Here is a 7,692-nt window from a genome sequence, read left to right as displayed (position 1 = left end):
CCCGCCCCCGCCGCACCCCCCGGGGCGGGCGCCGGGCCGCGGTGACCGCCGGCTGGTGCGCTGCCCTCGCCTCCCCCATTGTTCCTACTGTCTTTTTGCCTTTTGTTATTTGCACTCGCATTGTGTTGTTTGTCTCTGAAGCCGCCTCATGACCAGCAAAGGGATTTCACCTCGTCCTTGAGAGCCACACGGGGAGCGAGAGCGAGCGAGCGAGAGCCGGGGGGAGAGGGACACGCGCGCGCGCACACACACAGACACACACACACAGACACACACACACACAGACACACACACACACACACAGTGAAAAAGGCGAGCCACCAAAACCCATCTCCAGTCTCCTCCCGGGGGCCCCCAGCCCGCCACTGTGCCACTTTGCATCCCACGCCAGAGGAGACATTAAGGAGACCCGGTAAGGTGCGTGAATCGCAGCGTTTTAACTTTGTTGTTCGTCCCGATGTTGTTGTGGGCAGACCTCCAAGGCGCAGAGCTCCCCTCAGCCGCTCGCCGTGCCCGCCACTCAGCACTCGCTCGCGGCTCCAGCTGGAGAGCCGGCTGAGGAGGGAGGGGGCCGCCACCGGAGTTTCCTCAAGTACGGAGGGAGGGGGACTGGGCTGGGGGTGAGGGGGAGGCGGGAGGCGGCTCGAGACTTGAGGTGGCCCTGTCATGCTCGGGGGGCGGCTGGCCGGGGGGGACCCCGGAGCGTGGGCTTGGCCCCCGTTCAGGAAATGGGATAACTTTAGGTATTTGTTGGGGAGCCTGCGCGCTGTTGCCGGTATTGTTTTGTAAGTGGTGGCGGTGGAGGTGGTGATGCGAGAGGAGGGCAGGAGTGCAGGGAAAAGCCTAGGCTAGTCTGTGCATCTCGGCTAACGCCAAACCGCAGACCCTAAAAGTTGGACAAAGCTCTTTATCCTTCTTAGAATATAAACGCGGCCCCCAGCCCACCCCACAATCTTAATATTCCCCCTTTTCGTCTTTTTGTTTCGCTTTCTGCAATCCCTCTCCCTGCCAGTCCTCCTCTCTCCCGCCCGGAATTTCGGAGACAAGTCTCATCCTTCAGAATTCTAGGGATTCCAGAGACCGGAAGCTTTAATTTTAATTGCAGCTACTTTCCCCCCACCCCCCTTAGTGTACGAAGTGAAACCGCTCACGTGTTGTGTCACTTTAAGCGCGGCTTTGGGAAATCTCGCTTGCACTTAGGGGCTACGGTAGTCAGCAAGGAAAAGAGGTTATACGACTTGAAATCAAATTGGATTTGGAAATGTTTGCGTTTGATAGCAGCAGTTTGAGTATTGATCTGCTGGCATCGCATGCACACGAAGCACTGTTTGCATATTTTAATAGTCATTTTCCGTACACTTTGCAAAGCGAGTATATTAATACATAGATTGACCCTGGCGAATATCTGAAGACGCTGGCCTCTTGTGACTAAATTCAGAGTGTGGTGAATGTGAATTCATTTTGATGTCTTCCCTTCTCAACTAAAGCAGGTCAAAATGAGGAATTCTGTGACTGTGCAGAGCCCTAGTCTCAGTGTCAGCCAACCCGGGCACTCTGGGTGGCAGTCAACTGTACTTTAGAAAAGTTTAGGGATTTGTTCTATCCCACTTGAGAGCCTCACGATATCCAGATATCCAAAGTAGTTTGTCAAGAAAGGCATGAGCCGATTTCCCCAGAGACTGCCTTCAGGCTCAGTACAATTCTTCAGTCAAGGGCAAGACCAAGAGAGATCTGTGGGATTTTGGGTAATAAGTGTGGGAATCTGCAAAGGGACTAGACAGAGTGATTTGTTTCCTTGCTGCTCATAAATAATGGCCCCTAGTATCCTTAAAAAAAAAAAAAAAAAAAACCCACGCAAACAAACCAGGCCAATGAAGTAGGCGCGTGGGAGATTTGTAGGCAATGGACATTTCAATCAGAAAAAAACACAGCAGAGTTTTTGATCAGGATTACAGGAGTGAGGCTCGATTGCCAAGAGTGATTAGGTTAAGGGCCAGATGGTTTTAAAGTATGCAGAAATGTTTTTTAAGTTTGACTTTTATAGGACTAAAAGGAGGACGATTTCTTAGAGTCTTTACAGAACTGCAAAATTTTGATCTGTCTAATTTTGAAGGAATTCAGCTGTATGTGAACTGTCCTTAGCTCTGATAGGGAAAGAATCTGGTTTCAAATGTAGATACATGGGACAAAGTTTCTGGGGGTGCTTCTTGCTGATTTAAATATAGCTCCCAGGCTGAAGCCTAGATAAATTCAGTCACAATGACTTAAAATCAAAAAGTACTTACACTGAAAGTTCTCTTAGGCATTGTGCAAAGTTCTCCTGCAAATTATGTCATCAACTGTTTATTCCTCAGAACTGTATAAGATAAAAATCATAAGCATCACTTAAAACTGATGCAATACAGCTTTAAATCCTCAGACTGGTAGAGATTGCTTTTGTTTGCCTAAAAGGTAGATCTTTCATCACATGAGTTGTTTAAAAACATTTAATTGTGGGGGTGGGAAGGGATGTGCATAATTATTTAGTTATTTGTGTTAATTATATAGTAGCAGACTCGCTTGAAATTCTTTTTTTTTTTTCTCTTTCCAGTGGTCTTCTAACAATCTTGTACATGAAGAATTAATAGAGTTTTTTGTTTGCTTGTGGGTTTTTAAAAAATCTCTTTTTGTAGCCTTTTTGAATGGGCAATATTGAATCAATCTGAGATAGACTTGAAAGAGTAAACTTAGTACAGGAAAAAAGAGCTTCAACTCTTAATAGAGAAACTCTGTATTAGTTTTGTTGTTGAGCTTAAACAGTTGTGGTTGGATGGCATGTTATATACAGGATTCAAAGCTCTCAAACTTATTTGGTAAATAACCAGGCATTTGAGATTCAGTGGTTATTTCGAGTTAACTTAGTTCTATACATGTAAATGCACATCCTGTTTAGACTGACACATGACTTTGTAAAAGAAAAAAAAAGAATATATGCTTATAAAGATGTTATCTGTGGAGTGTATGGAGTAAATAGTAAATAACAAAAGAGTGAAGTTTATACTCAGGTATGATGGCTTTTTTTTTTTTTTTTTGGTCCTTTTTACGGGTAAGACCTGAGCTGTAGGGAAAGTTTAAAATTTCATTTTCCGGGGCGCCTGGGTGGCACAGTGGTTAAGCGTCTGCCTTCGGCTCAGGGCGTGATCCTGGCGTTGTGGGATCGAGCCCCACATCAGGCTCCTCCGCTATGGGCCTGCTTCTTCCTCTCCCACTGCCCCTGCTTGTGTTCCCTCTCTCGCTGTCTGTCTCTATCTCTGTCGAATAAATAAATAAAATCTTTAAAAAATAATAATAATAAATAAAATTTCATTTTCCAGTTAAAAGAATGAATTTGAATGCTTGAATAATTTTTTCTTTTAAATCAAATGAAAACTATGATATGATGATTAAAAGAGCATACTGTCTTCTTGAAAAAGCTCTATTCATTTACTAAGTGATAGTCAATCATTTTTTTTGAAGTTATGTTCGGATTATATAAAAAAGCAATATATAGGGCAGGATAAAACTTGTTTTTAGTGATCTCCTAAAATACACTGGATTTCAAATAACTCAGAGTTCTAAGGTTGAAAACTATTTAGATTTCCATCAGGTAAAATTGTTGGATATGATTGATTGGCATAACCTGGACGTTCTACCCAATATCCAATCACCTGCAGTGGTAGAAAATGCTATAATTAGAGTTTTGAGAGTAACCTCGAACATTTATTTGTCTAGGCCTAAAGTCAATGCATTCCCTCACACACTTGTCACAATTTTTTAGCCTGAGAAATGTAGGCTTATTTTAAAGGCAAAGAAAGTGCTTGGCTGTTTCAAATAAACTATATCCTGAACCTAGATTTGTAGATAGTTAATAAAATAAAAGTCCAATTTTGTTCCAAACATTGTTTAAAACAGCAATTTGTAAATTGTCTACATTTGGTTTTCATATGTTAATGATTTGGGATCTGAAACTTCTTTCAGAAAGGCATTTTGGTTTATCTTAAAAAACACCACACAAAACTGTCTAAACAACTCTGTAAATAAACTGTTCCAAATGCCTCAATTTGATGAATGAATTAAAGAATTATAGTTCTTAATCCAATTATGATCAGTCTTGTTATTCCATTTCCCATTTGGGGGAGCTTGGGGAGTGGGAATGGTAAATGATTCTCAAATGTGAGTGGGGTCTTTGTTGTTTATTTTCTGTGTGTGATGTAACATAAATAATTACTCATACCTAAGAGGAGAAGGATTTTAGACGCAGAAAAGTTATTTAATGATTTTCAATTAAACCAAGACTTCTTTTGCATGAAAAGTTGCTCTTAATGGAAGAGTAAAACAAAATTTTTAAGAATACAAAACAAGGATCTAACCTTTTGCTTAAAACTAATGAATTTTTTTTTTTTAAGATTTTATTTATTTATTTGACAGAGATAGAGACAGCCAGCGAGAGAGGGAACACAAGCAGGGGGAGTGGGAGAGGAAGAAGCAGGCTCATAGCAGAGGAGCCTGATGTGGGGCTTGAACCCATAACACCGGGATCACGCCCTGAGCCGAAGACAGACGCTTAACCGCTGTGCCACCCAGGCGCCCCAAACTAATGAATTTTTATATTTAAGGGGGGAGAAATGGAGCACTTAGGGCTCAGTAGTAGGGCAGATACTCAGGCACTTCTAGTTGCTTTTATCTGGGCCATGTTGGTACATTTCTGTGGTGCTATTTAATAAACCTTACTATATTCAATTTCCTTGTCTTTAAAATTGAGGGGAATATGCTTTTTGGGTTGCTTCCTCCAAACCCCTACCCCTTTAGCTGCCTACATGGGTGCTTTTGAATGCTCTCCTGATCAGAGGCCTGAACTGTAGGATGGGCCCTTGGTAGCATCTCAGTTTGCTTTCAAGGACCTTTCTGAATTCCTGCCCCATTTGACCAATTTAACCTCTGGCTCATAAGCTAATTAATTCAAAATTGTTAATAGCTCATCATGATTTAATTCTCTAGATGTGGTTATTGTTATTGTTGCAGTTTATTATGACTGTCTAATTCCTTAGAGAAAGAGTTGTGGAGATTACAGGTATCAAGTGGAACTGTCAGAAGAAATATTTACGAACATAGGGATTTTTTCAGTACTACTCTAATCATACCTTATAGGCAAGTAATTACTCTGCTTACTGGTAAGGGTATTGGTCAGGCATATAGATAAAAGTAGCAGGGAAATGAATGTATTTAAGGAATATATTAAATAACCACCTTTAAAAATCGAACCTTAAAAATAAACAAACCCGGAAAAAAAAATGTATCTCCAGAAGAGGTGGTATTGAATTCTGTAGGCACAGGTCCATTCATTATTGCTTAAAGTTCATTGTAAGTTAAAAAGGAAAAGAAAAACCTGATTCTATCTTTGATGGTCAATTACTTGTCATTCAGTTATTTTGTGATTATATGCTATCACGTGTCCAAAGGGGACAAATGATGCAACGGTCAACAAGATGGGAGGGCTCTGGCTTGACCTCCAGTAGGAATTCCCTGGAAGCTCAGGTATTGTGTTGTCACCCGCAGCACCAATTGTGTTGTCACTTGCAGCACCAATTCAAGTCTTAGATATATGGAACTCGGGAAGGAACTGGGATGCAGAGGCAATCCCACTAGCTTTTGGAGCTTCTCAGTTTAGGTCTATGTATAATTCTTCCAAGACTTCACTTGGAGTTCTGAGCGCTCAGTGCTCTGCCCCATTTACTCACCTCTAAAGCTGGAGATTATAATGCTTTTTCTTATACGGATATTGCATGGATTATACTAGATATTGTATGTCAAATTCCTAGCATAGGGTTTGTCATGAACTAGTAAAAGGTGCTTAGTAAATGTTAGCTACACTCTTCTGTCCCTCCAGTTAAGTCTTTTTGATCATTAATAATGTTTGAAGCTTAAAAAATTAAGCTTAAAAAATTACTTGCTTTGTACTGGACTTATTTGAGTCCAAGAAGAAAATATATCACTTCCTTGAGGCTGAGATCAACACTTTAAAATAGTGATTCAGTTAACATCTATATATGATCTCTGACAATGTGGTTTTATTAAGATGCTGTATTTGGTGCAAGTGTGAATTCTATCTTTTATTCATAGAAATGTTCCTTCAGTAATTAACATTTTATCCTACATAATAGGTAAAGGCAAACAAAAACTGTAGGACCTAACTATAGATCTCTCTTCTTGTTTTCCTTTCTGATTTCCCATTACAGATACACACTAGTGAAAATGTATTGTGACTTTATTCATAGATAGTTATCTACCTCTGAGTAATATGAAGTTATAGTACATGTAAATAGAGAGAGATTCCACTTAGAAAAGGAAATAAATCTGACTTTGTAATGTTTGCCCTTTGGAGTCAGCAGTTCCTTCAAAGATAACCTCCTAGGCTTGTTTATATTGAGTACAAAGAGAAAGGCACAATAAATATACTATTACCTGTGTGAAGAGATGTATAGTATGAAGAGTGTGAAGGGTATAGTGTGAAGAGATGTATAGTAATGTGGAGAAATTAGTGGATGCTTTCTCTTTCCAGTGATAGGGAAAATTTCTCTGTAAGTACGGGCTTCTTCCCCTGCTATCTGAAAGTAGAGCATTCCAGTGAAACCTTTTGTGAGCTGAAATGGTGTAAAGTGAAGAAGCAATTACCATATTTATGAAAGCAGAAATCCTCTTTGGATTAGTGAAAATAGGTACTAATGTAGGTTTTTCATGAAAGCAAAATGGTGTAAAGCAAACTTTTGGATCGTGGGGTGGGGGGAACCTATACACATGACCAAAGATAAAGGAAAGGCTTTTTAAAAAAACAAATAAATAACTTGGTTATTGCATTAATTTGGATCCCTCTAGAAGCAGATGACAGGAGGGGATCAGACATGTGCTAAGAGGGAGCAGAAAGCTGGGAGAGCCTTTTAGTTGTGATCCCGGTTTGACACTTAGGGAAGGAGAAATGGAAGGATGGAGGATTGAGTAGAAAGAAGCTCTATTGTTGTGCAATCCAGGACAGGTTAGGCCAGGCAGACGAGAGTCAGCCATTGGAAGAGTCCTCTATCCCCTGACTGTGTTCAGTCACTGGATAGGAACAGCCCCCTTGAAGCATGGCCTTGGTGCACAACTCTTGCTAGAGGCATAGGGGCAGCAGGTGGGGCACTGAGTCCATTCTAATCCTACAGTAGGAGATCTGAGTAGTGTAGTTGTGGTTTGGCCATCTAGCCCAGGAGTCAGCAGCAGTAGCTCTGGTCAGGTGGACTTGTCACTAAAAAAAGACCAGGCAATTTCTTGAAGCTCTCGAATGCTTTATTTACCTCCACTGCAAAATGAGCGTAATGATAATATCACCTCACAGAGTCCTAGTCACATTAAATGAGGTTGTATGAAATTATGTGTAAATCCAAAGTACCGTGTATGGCATAGAGGAACTGCTCAATGTATTCAGTAGTCCCGCCTTATGCATAAGGGATATGTTCCAAGACCTTGCATGCATGCCTGAAACACTATATATGCTGTTTTTTCCCTATGCATTCATACATACCTATCATAAAATTTCATTTATTAATTAGATGCAGTCAGAGATTAACAAAAATAACTGATAATCACAAAACAACTATAACAACATACTATAATAAAAGTTATGGGAATGTGGTATCTCTC

At 40.8% G+C, this 7,692-nt stretch overlaps 1 protein-coding gene across 8 annotated transcripts in view; it reads left to right on the top strand.

Moving 5' to 3' along the window:
• The window catches only part of SOX5 (SRY-box transcription factor 5), a 960,947-nt gene that overhangs the window by 727 nt on the left and 952,528 nt on the right, over positions 1–7,692 (top strand). For 4 of the 8 annotated variants that reach the window (XM_034644604.1, XM_019795328.2, XM_034644598.1 and 1 more), the window contains exon 1: positions 14–417. The exons of 1 other annotated variant lie outside the window; for it this stretch is intronic. The gene's annotated coding sequence lies outside the window, so the exon portion shown is untranslated. Of the gene's footprint in view, positions 1–13; positions 418–7,692 lie in introns of those variants that run through there. 3 more of the 8 variants (XM_034644605.1, XM_034644606.1, XM_034644601.1) reach the window with 1 other exon arrangement.

This window comes from Ailuropoda melanoleuca, chromosome 16 (assembly GCF_002007445.2).
Source record: "Ailuropoda melanoleuca isolate Jingjing chromosome 16, ASM200744v2, whole genome shotgun sequence".
NCBI lineage: Eukaryota > Metazoa > Chordata > Mammalia > Carnivora > Ursidae > Ailuropoda > Ailuropoda melanoleuca.
The sequence above is the reverse complement of the archived record's forward strand: the minus strand, read 5'-3'. Positions and strand labels throughout refer to the sequence as shown.